The sequence below is a fragment of the Tursiops truncatus genome, chromosome 8, assembly GCF_011762595.2.
Source record: "Tursiops truncatus isolate mTurTru1 chromosome 8, mTurTru1.mat.Y, whole genome shotgun sequence".
Lineage (NCBI taxonomy): Eukaryota > Metazoa > Chordata > Mammalia > Artiodactyla > Delphinidae > Tursiops > Tursiops truncatus.
This window is the reverse complement of record NC_047041.1, coordinates 45,337,652-45,353,959: the sequence shown is the minus strand read 5'-3', so window position 1 is coordinate 45,353,959 and position 16,308 is coordinate 45,337,652. Positions and strand designations below refer to the sequence as shown.

The following is a 16,308-nucleotide window of genomic DNA, read 5'->3' as shown; positions in this document are numbered from 1 at the left end:
ACAGAGATATTTTTAGCTAAGACTGGAATTTTCAAAACAACTAAGTATTAGGGGACTATAAATCAATTAAATGACGCAAGTCCCAGACCACAGGGCTCTAAGTCTTTGTATGGATGACACACAAAGCCCATTAAAATCTGGCCTCCCCCGGAGGCTTCCCTGGTGGCGCAGTGGTTGAGAAGTCCGCCTGCCGATGCAGGGGACATGGGATCGTGCCCCGGTCCGGGAAGATCCCACGTGCCGCGGAGCGGCTGGGCCCGTAAGGCCGCTGAGCCTGCGCGTCTGGAGCCTGCGCTTCGCAATGGTAGAGGTCACAACAGTGAGAGGCCCACGTACCGCAAAAAAAAAAAAAAAAAAAAAATCTGGCCTCCCCAACTCTCCAATGTCATCTCTCCAGCACTCCTACTTGTCACTGACCCTGCAGCATTACCACCTTTAAGAAACCTAAATGACCACTCTCTCACTCCACCAGGTAAAACTGACCGCTCTTCACTCCATGTCTCATTGGAGAATAGTGTCCAAAACGCTTTGTGTAGATATTTATTCACGTGATTTTCACTTCCAATAGACTGTGAGCTTCTAACCCCAGAACCTAACAAGTGCTTAAAAAGTAGTAGAATCTCAATAAATAATGTGTTGAATGGAAAGGATTCCAAAGCAGGATACAAAACCAGAAAAAGAGCAGATAGACTAGGTTGAAATGACAGTTCTGCCACTTATCAGCCAGAAGACTTTGGACAGGTTCCTGAATCTCTCAGAGTGTCAACTGCCTCATCCATTAACAACAGCTACTTTGTAGAGAGAAGTTGAAAGCAGGGGTCCCCAACCCCCTGTTAGGAACGGGGCCGCACAGCAGGAGGTGAGTGGCGGGTGAGCAAGTGAAGCTTCATCTGCCGCTCCCCATTGCTCCCCATGGCTCCCCATCGCTGGCATTACCGCCTGAACCAGACCCCCCATCCATGGAAAAATTGTCTTCCACGAAACCGGTCCCTGGTGCCAAAAAGGTTGGGGACCGCTGGTTTAAAGTATGTAAAGGACTGGCCCATAGTAGGTGTATAGTAAGTAAGTGGACACTATTAGTGAGTAGGCTGGTGGTTTTCAAGATATTTCTTCCCTAGCAGCGTAACCCTTTAAAAAATGAAATGGTTCACAGCCCTGAATAAGAGCAGAGCTGCTCTAACTTACGTGTGCAGCCTCAGAGCTCTACCTGCTTAGCTACTTCCCCATATTGACACAGTCACTCTCCACCCCAGAAGAGCCCAGGGCTCCCTGAGTAGGGAGTAAAATCTACTGCCTTAGACCAGCATGCGAGATACACAACGGGTAGTATGTGAGATGATTTTTAAGTGGCTTAAAGATATAGCATTAAATAACACTGATACTTTTTAAAAAGTTAGTCCCCATTCAATTAAAACAAATTTTCTGATTCTTTAGGGGAAAAGTCTGAGTTTGGGGATAATATGTTTTTAACTTTTCTCTTACTTTTCCTAAGACTCCAATATTCAAAGAGGGCAGACTGCAGCCTCAGAACCTTCTAGCGGTACCTAGCTGGAATTTAACACTATGGATTTGTTCAGTTCCAATCTCTACCTATATAGTGCTCTTTAAGTTTGGGAAAATTATTTGACAACAAACTTCACTTTCTTTATTTGTAAAGCAAAGGTAATAACGCTTACTTCATTTGTGAGTATCAGCATGTATTTACTCTAAATACATTTAATGAGAGATTTCTGTGTGCTGGGTGGCCTGGTGGAATACAGTGGTAGACCAGACAAATGAGACCTTTGCCCTCATGGCTCTTCCAATCTAGAGGTAGATATAGATCAACAAAGAGAGGATTCATTTATATAGCACGGTAAGCCCACTGGAGGCATCCAGGATGCTTGGGAAACACTTAAGGACACCTAACTTGACTTGGGGGTAGGGGTAGTCAAAGAAGATTTCTTGGGAAAAAAATGGCAGCTCAACTGAGTTATGAAGACCTATTTAGTCCAGAAAGAGAGGAGGGAACAGCATGTGTAAAGATCTAAGAGGCAAGGGGCACTGAAATAAAATATGCTGAGTCCTTAGTATAATGTCTCGAACACAGACATTTTTCAAAATGGCCAGCAGCCTTTAGAACTGTTATGTGCTTGGCCTCAAGAATATTAGATTTATCTCTGTACCTCAGCATGAAGGCGGTTTCTGCCACACAGTGGATGCCCAGTAAGTGCTGAAAAGTGAATGATTGAATAAACAAATAAATGAGTAAATAAATGAATGAATAAATAATCGTTAGTTATTTCTATCTGCTCCTAGAGACCAGTCCATATCACGAGGCATATTCTTACTCAGCCCTTGCCTAGAATAGTCCGATTCCCAGCACTGTAGAGACAGTAATCCCGCAGCCTGGTTTGGACTTGGGACTTGGGAGATTTTTGCTGGATTCATCTGGCTTCACATGGCCTCCCTTACCTCTAACCCAGGAGGGGCTGTGCTTTTTCCTCCTATGACACTGATGCTACTAACTGAGACCCACATAGCTGCTTTCCTTCGAAAGGCATTGTGTCTGAACAGCTCTATTTGTCATCCCACAGAACTAGGCAACTTGTCATATTGTAAAAACAACATGGCTGCCTTATCTTCTGGGACCACACCTGATTGTGGCTCATGGGCCAATGGAGCAGCTTAGCAGGTGAGAGGGCATTGAAAAGGAGTTAAGGCAAGTCAAGCTAACAATAATAGTAAGGAGAAACATTTATTGATCACCCTTGGAAATGGATACTGATATTATCCACATTTTACAGATGAGAAGACTGATGCTTGGAGAGTGATGTGATGGTGTTTAGTCAGAGGTAGCTGGGATCAAACCCCATTAGTGCAACAGAAGAGCAGGTACTCTTAACCTCAACCATGTTAACACAAGCAAACAAAGCAAAACAATACTTGCACACGCTGCCCACACCTGTCAACACCAACAAAATCAGGGACATGCCAATAAAATCTATGCCAAACTTTGTTTTTGTTGACTTTGAGAACCTACTAGGACACTGAGTACACATTTATTTAGGGAAATGGGGAAACAATAACAAACAGATTGAACCAACCAATCCCAGTCATGCAATCATTTTTTCTATTTTGAACCACATCACCTCAGATTGCACTTGATCAGTTTAATATTTCTTAACTTGCAGTCACTGCAGCAAAAGGCTCAGACTCTGATAGCAGAGTTAGTTCTGCCTCTGGAATTATAACATGGCCTCCGAATTCTCGATTTTTCCTTTCTTTGTAGAACTAGATCTTCTTTCCAAATCTCAACACCCATGCTGGAGAGCAATATACAAACTACTAAGAAACTCTTTGCTTTAGACATCTGCCTTCCAGTCCCCCCTTCCCCCACTCCCCGCACTGTAGGTATTTGCCCTTGAGACCCATTGCTGCCCCGACCCAGGATTTTGTCCCTTTGACATCAGTTAGGCCCTGAATATGTTCCTCAAGATTCACCTCGAACATGGATAATTTTCACCATTTGTTTAGGGCCTTTACTAGCCAGGCCCTGAGCAGTGCATCGTCCATGCATGACCTCATGCACTTTCTGCAGCCCACACAAGTCCTGAGCTCCTCTCCAACGCCCCTTCCATGTGATGACCTTTTTCTATCTCCACCATTTTCCTCACTCCCCATTTTCAGCAGATCGCCATGCTGCATACTTCATAAAGATGATAGAGGCGATTAGACAAGATCAGCTCTCCTTGCCCCTCCTACCCAAACCCACCCCCTCCCATCTCGAGGGCTGTATGCAATTTATCTTTTCTTTCTTAAAATGTAAACCTGTCCCTCGCCTGACAGCCTCTATGTTAGAATCTTTCCCTTCCTTAAACACACATACTCTCTCTTGAAATTCTGATCCATTCTTGCTTTTATCTTTTTTTCTTTTCTAGTGAGCCAAAGTTTTCAGATTCTCTTTTTACTTTCTCCCTTACCTTCCAGCCCTCTGTGGTCTGTCTTCAGTTCTCACTGCCCCATCAAAACTTATTTGGCGGGCTTCCCTGGTGGCGCAGTGGTTGAGAGTCCGCCTGCTGATGCAGGGGACGTGGGTTCGTGCCCCGGTCCGGGAAGATCCCACATGCCGCGGAGCGGCTGGGTCTGTGAGCCATGGCCGCTGAGCCTGCGTGTCCGGAGCCTGTGCTCCACAACGGGAGAGGCCACAACAGTGAGAGGCCCGCGTAAAGTTGTGATAAAGCCTGTTGAATAAAAAGAAATTCATTAAAAAAAAAAAAAACTTATTTGGCAAAAGTCACATGGGACCTCCTAATTGCCAAGTCTGTTGGTGAGATTTTTGAAATTGTCTCATTGGGCATCTTTAGGATACCCAACACTGTCAACCATTCTTTTTTCTAATAACCTTCTGGCTAACCTGACTTAGGAGACTGTACTCTCTCCTTTTGCTCTTTATTTCTCTGATCCTGTTCTCTCAAGCTCCTTCAGAGGCCTCTTTGCCTCTAGGTGAGGTCCTGGCCCACCCCTCCAGCCCCATCTCCCACCAGGCCCTCTGTTCTACTTGACCCTGTAAAGACACTCACTCGCCTGTGTCTGTCTATACATACCACATAGCCTCAGGCCTCCATGCCTTTGCTCCTGCAGTTCCCCCTTTTTGGGATGCCCTTCCCCCATACTTTGCCTGGCTCACTCTTACTCATCCTGTAAAGGTGACCTGGACTGTACCTCTGGTTTGGAAACTAGCCTGTCCCCTCTGGCTTTCTCTCCTCAGCTCACCCCCTCCTTTGCTCCCAACAGCTCAATGGCACCATATGTCTACGTCCTTTGTCACACTCTTATGGTTTTTGTTTTTGTTTTGGCCTCAGATACTCTCAGTGGAGCTCCTGGATTCATCTCTATGAGGCCTGAGAGATCCATGACAACCGCATGGTGGCACAAGGGGCACAGGGCAGAGCAGTGCAGTGGATTCCTAATCAATTAACTGAATTAGGAAGCTCAGTTGGAGTCCCTGAGGTCCGATGGGGAACCCTGGACCCCATAATCTGAAGCCGCCCATGCAGCCAAGCCCTCTCTTTTCTCTCTGCTGGCTTTGCTCTCTGTTCCCAGGTTGCTCCATGTCACAGGAAAAAGTCAGGCCACTGCCATGATTAGCATGACTACAAGCCCCATTATCTAATCTCTGTGGCACTGAGGCCACTCAGAAAGCCTCACTGATGCTGGCTGATTCCCATCACGTTCCTCAGACCACATTTTCTTCCAACTGCTTCCATTTTTCTTAAGCCCCCGCACCCCACTCCAGCCCCCTTGCCCATGGCTCCTTCTTTGCTTGGAAGACTGAGGTCCTTGACTTCCTTCTTCTCCCATTAAAAACCTCCATGTTTCTTCCCGGCCTCTCCTCCCTCCTCCCGGCCTCTCAGGGACACCCGCGCCCTGGGCTTGAGGAGGTACTCCTCCCCCTACCAGTCCTAGAGATCCGACTCCCCAAGATCTTCTCCTGGTTCCCGCATCTTCTTCTTCAGCTCCCCCAGGCCCATCACCTCAGCTTAAAAAGAGGCTCCAGTGCTCCCCACACAAATACATACATAAATGGATAAACGAGCAACTTTTTTTTTTCTATGTGCTTCATTCAAAACACCTTCCCACCTTTCTCTTTAATGGCTGCTTCCTCTCCTTCACCTCTTATGGCTTTGAATTACATAAGTAATCCATGTTCATGGCAGAATAGTTAGAAACTGTATGTAAGCAAAAAGGAAAAAAAAAAAAATCTACTATCACAACACCTCGGAAATAACTCTATTATTATCTGGAGTACATCTTCCAAACTTTTTTCTCTGTACCTACGTAAGTAAAGTTAAACAGATTTTAAAGATAAAATCATATTCTATGTTGTGTTCTGTAACTTGCTTCTCTTATTTCACAGTGTACTTGGAGCGCCTTTTCACTGAGCTCGCCCAGATAATCCAGGATCATCTCCCATCTCAAGATTCTTAACTTAATTACACCTGCTAAATCCTTTTTGCCATATAAGGTAACATATTCGCAGGCTCCAGGGATTAGTGCTTGGACTTCTTTGGGGGAGGGAGGCACTATTCTACCCACCCCAAGTAGTCAGTAGCCCAGAGACATGGGAAGGGTTGGAGTGATAGGTGGGGGGATTCCCGGCACAGGGAACAGCAGAGCTCTGATGAAACCTCAGTCTTTCCCCATCACCCGAAGCCTCCATGCCCATAAAGGTAGATCTACACAGTCTTTTTTAAAAAAACAAGTTCACAATTATAATGGTACCTCTTTTCTGGTCAATTCCATCTTCCTTCCTTTTGGAAGACACCTTTCCCCCACAGCAAGTGATTCTGGTGGGTTTGTCAAGGAAGGTACATGTGCTCCGGGCTGACCAATCACAGTACTCCACGCCTCTGCGCACAGCAGCTGAAGGATGGGCAAGCGATGCAAATGGCGTTGGTAAGATTCTTGGGGGAGGGGCCTGGCCTGGATGCGGAGACCAGGAAATTTTCTCTCTTGTGGAGATGGTGAGCTCTAGAAATGCTGGAACCGCAGGAGGCCATCCTTCTCATCATGGAGATCCTGTGTAAAAATGAAGCCATTCCAGAGGAAGGGAGAGAAACATGGTGTTGTGGGGCATGGAGTGGAGAGAGAGAGAGATCTTAAAATCAGAGGACATCATCTGAGCATTTTGTTCCAGACCTGCCTAGGGCCAGGCAATTTCTGGACTCTTCAATTGCATGAGCCAATAAATTCCTCTTACCTTTCTTTGCATGAACTTTGAACTAGTCTGATTCAGGTTTCTGTTACTTAAAATAAAGAATCCTCACTAATATAATATTATTCCACCATATAGATGCATTAAAATCAAATTAACCAAATTCATCAATATTTGGCCTTTAGATAGTTTCCAATTTGTACTAGTACTATTTTAATAAGACCATAGTTAACATCCTTGTACATCTATCCCTATGCATATGACTGATTATTTAGAAAACTTTCAAGGAAATACAGTTAGAATCCATTTGAATGTATTCTTTAGAATACCGTCAAAGAAACCCATCAACTTAACCAGCTGTGATCTGGCTACAACCCCACAGCTCTCCTTAAACTGCCCTCTCCTAGGTCACCAAACATTTAATTGCCTATTCCAATAATCCTTTTCTCCATCCTCGTCCTATTCAGCCTTTACTCACTCCTTCCACCTGGAAAATCCTCTTAGACTTCAATGAGCCTTTCTCCTTAGCTTCTTTTCTCATTTCCAGGATTGAACTCGGATGCCAATTCAGAAAAATTGGTGAAAAATTGGGAGAACTAGGTTGAGGTGGGGTTTGTTAGTTTGTTTGTTTTGGTCAGGAAGAGGTGATGTATTTCACATATAATGGAAAATAATATAAAAATAAGTGGAAGCGTCTTTTAGGAAAATCACTTGACTTCTTGTGACTATTGAATAAATATACATTTATTTCTAAGAGAGTGCTTTCTTCTTTCCCATTTTATTGAGAAATAATTGACACACATCACTGTATGAGATTAAGGCATACAGCATGATGGTTTAATGCACATTTATTACCACATGAAATGGTTACCACAATATGTTTAGCTAACCACAGCCAGGATCTGCAGGAGAATGTGTGATCAATTAGCGATGTTTACCAATTCACTAAGGCACTGCGGGGGAGGGCCGGGGGCTGAAGTGGGAGGTGGTAAAGACTGTAGCAGGCGTCAAGCATTTGCCATTGCTATAACCAGAGGTTCTTAACCTGGAGGATACAGATCAGGAGATTCCCTGGGGGTTCCAAAGTGACCCAGGGGCTTCATAAAGCCCCTGGAGTTGTATGCAAATGTTTGTCTGATTGCGCATTTTTCTAGGAATAAAAAACCATAGCTTTTATCAAATTTTAAGACTCCCAAAAGAGATTAACAGCCATCTCTGGGATGGTTTCCTATCCTGTGTTTTCCTCAAGTGACCTTATGGCGCTCCAGGTTTGGAGAAGGAGAATCAAGTAACCCAGTAATTACCATCCAACCTAACACATGCAATGACTTCATGAAGTTATGGGAGGCCCTGAGAGATTCTTCAGGGAGAAACACAGAGGCCACTTAACACTGCCCTTTGGGCCAGCCCAGAATAACTTAACTGAAGGGGAGGGTGGGCAGGCAAGTTAGGAGGAAGTGCAGCTGCTCTTAGTGACACATACTCATCCCTTTTCTAACCTGTTCTCCCAACCCTCTCCCAGCCTGCTCTGCCTCTGCTTCTCCCAAACTACTCCTAGCTCTCTGGTACCCAGGAAGCCAGCTCAGTGCATGACCAGGGGCCTCCCTCCAGCTGTGCCCCCAAAGCACAGAAGTTTGTGACATTTGGAATTTTGCACGTTTGGGAAACAGTTTTCAAGACGGCTACCATATTTCACTTTCAATATAATTTCCTGTCTCCCCTTTCTGTCTATTGTAGGCCTCTTAAATCATGGGGGCTCCATCCAGACCTCCTTATCTTAGTGACTATCTATGTTTTGCATTCCTTTCTTCCTCTGCCCACGCCCCCATCCACGTTTAATGGGAAATGTTTCCTGTCAACTTTTCTTCTGTCCTTTCTGGTGACTGTAACTCCAGCCATTTTGTTATCTTCGGTGAATTTCATTAAAAAAGGATGAAGAGCCCATGTTCCAGGATCACTAGTGTAGATATTAAGTGAACTAAGATTGACCCTCAGGCTTCATCGCATCCTTTGGAGACCTCCCAGAATCCAGCCTAATAACTGTTTGTGTTTTTATGTAGTCCATGGTGATAGTTCCATACTGTGCCTTGACAGACCACATTGGATTCCTTCCAAGAACACAATTTCTTGAGACCAAGACAATGTCCCATTAAAATTTTAATCTGCCTCCTGTTACTCATAAGTATTCGTAAGCCAGGCTTTCCAAATACCACTTGATCTTCCGCAGAGAATTTATATTTTACATATTTTCTCCTCACATGATTACGTGGAGCATTGCTGCACACAAAAAAGGCCCATGCATCTCAAGGCATTTGTCCTCTACAGGAGTAAGCTCTGAACTCAGAGGACCTACATTCAAATTCCGCCTCTTATATTTCCTAACTGTGTGACTTTGGGCAAGCTGATTAGCATCTGTGAGTCTCAGTTTCCTTATAGATTGACTGACAGAAATAAACTGCATAGAGTTATTGAGGTAATTCAATGAGATAATACATGGAAAGCATTTAGCAAAGTACCTGGCCCATGAAAGTATAGCTTTAGGGAGAATACCCACACCAAAACTGTCCACATCCTAATGCCTGGAACCTGAGAAGGAAATGGGGAGATTATCCTGAATTATCGGGGTGGACCAAATTTAATTTCATGAGGCTTCAAAAGCAGAGGACTTTCTCTGGCTAGAGGCAGAAGAGAGGCAGCAGAAGGAGAAATCGGAGATTGGATTGGAGCTTTTTTGTGTCAGGCCCTATGCACATTAATTATTGAATTTAATTCTTCTAAGAACACGATGGGGTAGATAGATGTATACCTTTTTATAGGTGTCTCAGTGAAACAAACTTGCCCAAAGTCCAACAGCTGCAAAGAAGGAAAGCTATGATTTGACTTTCGGTGAATTCAGGTCTGCCTGATTTTAAATTTATGTCGCTTTCCACTGCCTTATGATGTTTTGCATAAATACCACTTTTGCATCATCACAGCGGATATCCCTACAGCCCTGTAAAAGCAGTTAATGCTCACAGCCACACTTTGAGGCAGGTTTTATTATCCTCATTGTAAAGATGAGAAAATTAAAGCCCAGGGAGCTGAAATGCTTGAGTGCACACAGTCCCTGAGAGACACAGTTAGATTTAAGCTCAGGATCCCTGACTGCAGAAACACTTCAAGTGTTCTTTCCACCACACCACAGTTAGTTCCAGTCAATGCTGACGAATTCAATGCTGTGTAGTCTCAGGCTTGCTCTCTCTTTTCTAAAATTACTGCAAGGCAGTATTTCTAGCACCTCTGAGTCAGATTTCGGTTGCTTCTCTGTCTTGATTATACGTGCCACACCTCCCAGTGCTGAGTCAGCTGCAAATTACATCTGTGTCACTCTGACTTCTCCAGAACACACACACAGATGAGGAGTGAAACAGATTCTGACGCCAGCTCCTGAAGTCTCTGGGTCCCACCTTCTCTCCCAACACAGGCAAACTGGCTCACGCTCCCTTTTGTTTAAGGTCTTTTGGTCAATTTTTAGTCAGCATGACTTTTTTATTTATTTATTTTTTATTTATTTATTTTTGGCTGCGTTGGGCCTTCATTGCTGCACGCAGGCTTTCTCTAGTTGCGGCGAGCAGGGGCTACTCTTCATTGTGGTGTGCGGGCTTCTCATTGCGGTGGTTTCTCTTGTTGCAGAACATGGGCTCTAGGCACACAGGCTTCAGTAGTTGTGGCACGTGGGCTCAGTAGTTGTGGCTTGCGGGCTCTAGAGCGCAGGCTCAGTAGTTGTGTGGCACACGGGCTTAGTTGCTCAGTGGCATGTGGGATCTTCCTGGACCAGGGCTCGAACCTGTGTCCCCTGCATTGGCTGGCAGATTCTTAACCACTGCGCAACCAGGGAAGTCCAGCATGACTTTTTATAAGTGAATTTTTATTTACTTTTTTGTCTCAAAAATAACACAATAACTGTTAAAAAAGAAATTGAACATCACATTTAATCCCATCACCCAGAAAACCAAAGGACTTTTATATTGAAATGCTCCTAAAGGTAGCTTATGGATTCTATACCTAATACTGTAAAAACAGATACATGAAATAATGTCTTCCTTTGCTTATTTAGGAACGTAGTATTTTAAAAGCAAGTTCTTTGGTGTGATACACTTTCTTTCAAAAAAGCAAAAGAAACTTTATTGAATTTTGTTGATTATTATGTTTTTTCCTTAAGGTCTCTGGGTTTACCTTCTAAATTTCATAGTTGTTTCATTAATTTTACTACTTGATGAAAGAGGAGCTACATTCCACCTTGAATATAAATCACCTTTCTGATTCTGACCTCTAGAACTATCTTAGTTTTTCTTTACACACATTAATGCAAATACCCACCTCTAATACCCCTGGGAACATGCATCTAGCTCTGCAGATTCTGCGGAGTTCCTGTTTGCTAAGGGCTCCCAGCCTGCTTTCCATCAAAAGTTATAACAGTGTTTTTATTACCTCCTAATTCTCCTTGGCTCTGGGCTCCTTGTGAACGGAAGCAAATAATAATCTGTGTAATGGTGCTTTCCATTATTTTGGCTATTTCTTCATCTATAGAATTTGACTTAATGCGGCATTTTCTGTTTCCATAATTCTATATAACAAACATTTTCTCAAAGCCCTCAGCCTCATGCTACGGACTCCCTCAGTTTTCAGCAATCCCTGACCTTATTTCAGGATGCTTCAACTTAGGTTACTAGGTTTTTTTCACATTTCTCCTTTTCATAAAGTGACAGCATTGTTTTTTTATGCTAATTTCACTCATATGGTCCTGTTTTAATTACCTGAAAAGTGAAGCATTTAATCAGATTTTATTTGTAGAGGGTATGCCTATGTGTTTAGCCACAATGGAGTTTATTAAATAGACCATTTGATATTTATTGGTGATCCAGCCTGAGTTATTTATCATTTATTAAAGTATTCCATGTATATGAACTACATGCCTAGTAATAATAACAACATTTTCTTTTTTAAAATTAATTAATTAATTAATTAATTATTGGCTGCATTGGGTCTTCGTTGCTGCTCACGGGCTTTCTCTGGTTGCGGCGAGCGGGGGCTACTCTTCGTAGCAGTGCGCAGGCCTCTCACTGCGGTGTCTTCTCTTGTTGCGGAGCATGGGCTCTAGGCACGCAGCTCAGTAGTTGTGGCTCATGGGCTCCACAGTGCAGGCTCAGTAGCTGTGGCGCACGGGCTTAGTTGCTCCGTGGCATGTGTGATCTTCCCGGACCAGGGCTTGAACCCATGTCCCCTGCATTGGCAGGTGGATTCTTAACCTCTGTGCCACCAGGGAAGCCCAACAACAACATTTTCTGAGTGCTTACTACGTACCAGGCATTACTCTAAGCATTTTACACATATTAACTTACTCATCAAAACAAATATGTGATAAGTTAACAGTCTTCATTTTACAGACAAGGACACTGAGGTACAGAAATATTAAGTATCTTGTCCAGGGTTACACAGCTAGCAAGGGACCCAGCTACAATTGGTACCCAGGCAATCTGGATGTTATGTTAGGTGTTAGTTCACAGGACATGTCAGTGGCTGTCTAGGAAGATGCACGAATTTTCAAATAAGTATTTATTACTTCAAGAATTAATTAGAGAATGTATTCATTTTTTCAAAAAGCACCTACTAAAGATTGACTCTCTGCCTCCACTAGAGTAGATACTATGGAGAAGAGAATTAGCAAACTGGTCCATATATACTGAGGGAATTTAAACCTAGCTGAGGAGATCCGGGATACAGATACGACACAACTAAATAGTATTGAATAGAATCAACATCTGAGTAACAGATGATATAGAACAGTTTATCTGTGACAATGGAAATTATAAAATGGGGACATTAATTGTGGATCCATTGTGTCAAAGTAGTGCAATGGGCTAGCACTACAGTGTGAGTAAATTAAAAGGCGTAAAAGGAAAATCTTGATACTGTGAATTCAGTCAATTAATTCAAACAATATTTATTGGGAACCTACTATGTGTCAGGTAGTATATAGTTATTGAGCATTAAACCAAGGCATGAATTACTGAGAGAAATTATAAAATTACTTTCTCCTGGGGCACTTTAAAAAGTAGGACAGTCTATATTTAGCTATGCCCAGAGGCAGGGAGATGAACTGGGTGATGATAACTGTACCTAATAATACCAGGTTGACCTAAAAGAGGGTCGCCTTCATGTCTCTCTCTTGCTGCCCCACTGCGGTAGACAGGGAGAAGTGTCTTCAGGTCATCTCAGGAGCTCACAGACGTTCAAGGCTCCTGCTGCATATTTTTCATCATCCAATCCAATCCTTCACCCCTCAGTTTCCTCCCAAACCCTTTTCTAGAGCCCTCTGGAAAGACACCTGTGATCAACAAACTTCCTTGTGTCCTCATTGCTCTTGGAACAGAAGGAAAGGGGGCAGGACACAACCTTTAAAGGAATGACATAGCCATAGGACATGATAAAAACTGGTTAGAATCAACTAGGTCCAAGATGACAGAAAATTTGACTTCCAGTGGACCTTGAGCCTCATTATATGCTCATTGTAATACATTAGCATGCTAAGTGACACACCCACCAGCACCATGACAGTTCCAAGGCCGACCATCAAAGATCAAAAAGTAGGCGGTGGCCCAATTCCTGGAAATCTCCGCCCCTTCCCCCAAATAGTTGGAATAATTTTCCCACTCATTAGCCTATAAAATTACCCAGTCCATAAAAACTAGCCACCCCATATTTCAGGGCCTCTCGCCTTCTGAGATGGCCCACACTCTGACTGTAGAGTGTGTTTCTCTCTAAATAAATCCACTTCTTATCTAACACTTTGTCTCTCACTGAATTCATTCTGTGAGGAGACATCAAGAACCTGAGCTTCAGTAAGTCCTGAGACCAAGTGTGTGATCTCAATTAAAAGTCCCCATCTGGGTTGCACGGTTTCACTCTGACCACTCTCTCATCTCCTGGCCTTGTTGAAACCTGGCTTTTCCCCCAGACACTGCTTCCCCTACAGCCGCTCAAGGCCCTGTTCTCCCTCACACCAACTGCATCTCAGTGCTCGGAGGTGGGGTGAGCATCCTCTTTGCACATGCTCCAGTTGGGACCATTTCTTCCGCTTCCTCTCAGAAACTGCAGCTCCTTTAAAGTTCCTGCCTTCAGCTCACACAAATGCTTTGTAGTTGTCAACTGTCTGCCCCTGCAGTCACCAGTCACTCACCCCCCTTCTTTAACTGAAGGCTTTGGTTATGGGTTCTAGGTCTTATTCTACCTCTGTCATCTTCTGGATGCTCTCAACATGCCTATAAATGGACTGGCCAAATCCCTGGCCTCTCTGTTCCTTGCTTTTCTCACCTTCTCAACCACAAACATCCACTCCCACGGTCACACCCTAGACCTTGCCATCGGTGGTAGCTCCACCCTGATTTCAAATAGCCCACTCCCTGACAACACTTTATCAAAACTTGCAGTCTACTGACCCCATCACTTTCTTTCTATCCTTCTCTCCATCACATTCTTCTTACCCAGTTTAAACAGCCACTCCCTGGCAACAGTCACCCTCAACTCCTTTGCTCAAGTCTACTCCTTCTCTCTCCGCCTCTCTCTCTCTCCATCATACTCACCTATAAACCTCAGCAGTCAGTGAACCAAGTTCTCAGCTATTCTGTGCCTGCACCCAAACAGGTGAATATTCCCGGAGAAAAAAGCACAAAACAAAGCCAATCTCTTTTTTTTTTTTTTTTTTTGCGGTACGTGGGCCTCTCACTGCTGTGGCCTCTCCCGTTGTGGAGCACAGGCTCCGGACGCGGAGGCCCAGAGGCCATGATTCACGGGCCCAGCCACTCCGCAGCACGTGGGATCCTCCCGGACCGGGGCACGAACCCGTGTCCCCTGCATCGGCAGGCGGACTCTCAACCACTGCGCCACCAGGGAAACCCCAATCTGTTTCTTTTTAAATTCATGCTCACAAGCCTCAAATGAGCACTGTCTGGAAAACTTACTGTGCTTCTCCAGCAAATCCACTTCCCACTCTCCAAGTCAACTAGCTCACGCCTTTTTCATTCTCCTTAAACTTCCCATATCCATTCTTACCACTTTTCCCTCTCAGCTGAAGACCTTGATTTATACTTCACTGAGAAAATACATGTTATCAGAGAGGAACTGCCTCAAATCACTTCTAATAAAATGCATACCAAAACCATTAAAAAAAAAAAAGAAAGAAAGAAAAGACAACCTACACAATGGGAGAAAATGTTTGCAAATGATGCGACCGAGAAGGGCTTAATTTCCAAAATATACAAACAGCTCATACAACTCAACAACAAAAAAACAAACAACCCAATCGAAAAACAGGCAGAAGGCCTAAATAGATGTTTCTCCAAAGAAGACATACAGATGGCCAACAGGCACATGAAAAGATGCTCAACATGGTAAATTATTAGAGAAATGCAAATCAAAACTACAATGAGGGGACTTCCCTGGTGGCGCAGTGGTTAAGAATCCGCCTGCCAATGCAGGGGACATGGGTTCGAGCCCTGGTCCAGGAAGATTCCACATGCCGCAAAGCAACTAAGCCTGTGAGCCACAACTACTGAAGCCTGCGCGCCCTAGGGCCCAGGCTCCACAACAAAGAGAAGCCACGGCGATGAGAAGCCCGCGCACCACAATCAAGACCCAATGCAGCCAAAAATAAGTAAATTTTTTAAAAAAAGAAAAACAACAATGAGGTACCACCTCACACTGGTCAGAATGGCCATCACTAAAAAGTCTACAAATAACAAATGCTGGAGAAAGTATGGAGAAAAGGGAACCCTCCTACACTGTTGATGGGAATGTAAGTTGGTGCAGCCACTATGGAAAACAGTATGGAGGTTCCTTAGAAAACTAAAAATAGAATTACCATATGATCCAGCAATCCCACTCCTGGGCATATATCTGGACAAAACTATAATTTTAAAAGATACATGCACCCCTATGTTCATAGCAGCACTATTCACAATTGCTAAGACAGGGAAGCAACTTAAACGTCCATTGAGAGATGAATGGATAAAGAATGGATAAAGAGATGAATGGATATATACATTATATTCATAATGTACATTTATGGATATACAATAAAAAAGAACGAAATAATGCCATTTGCAGCAATATGGATGCAACTAGAGATTATCATACTAAGTAAGTCAGAAAGAGAAAGACAAATACCATATGATATCACTTATATGTGGAATCTAAAATATGACACAAATGAACCTATCTACAAAACAGAAACAGACTCGCAGACATAGAGAACAGACTTGTGGTTACCAAGCGAGAACCTTGGTAACCACAGAGCGTGGGGTTAGTAGATGCAAACTATTATATACAGAATGGATAAACAACAAGGTCCTACTGTATAGCACAGGGAACTATATTCAATATCCTGGGATAAAGCATAATGGAAAAGAATATAAAAAAGAATATATATATGCATATAACTAAGTCCCTCTGCTGCATAGCAGAAATAGGCACAGCACTATAAATCAACTATACCTCAATTTAAAAAATTAAAAAAAAATGTATACCAGTCTTCTTGCCTCCTCACTTATGAAAATGGAAGAACTGTCATTTTC

The 16,308-nt window shown here is 43.5% G+C and overlaps 1 protein-coding gene across 4 annotated transcripts in view; it reads right to left on the bottom strand.

Moving 5' to 3' along the window:
• ME3 (malic enzyme 3) overlaps positions 1 to 16,308 on the bottom strand; it is a 438,110-nt gene that overhangs the window by 293,455 nt on the left and 128,347 nt on the right. The window contains exons 2-3 of one of the 4 annotated variants that reach the window (XM_073808335.1): positions 6,265 to 6,561; positions 3,963 to 4,223 (exon numbers count right to left, since the gene is read on the bottom strand). The exons of the other annotated variants lie outside the window; for them this stretch is intronic. The gene's annotated coding sequence lies outside the window, so the exon portion shown is untranslated. The remainder of the gene's footprint in view (positions 1 to 3,962; positions 4,224 to 6,264; positions 6,562 to 16,308) is intronic. 4 annotated transcript variants of the gene reach the window in all.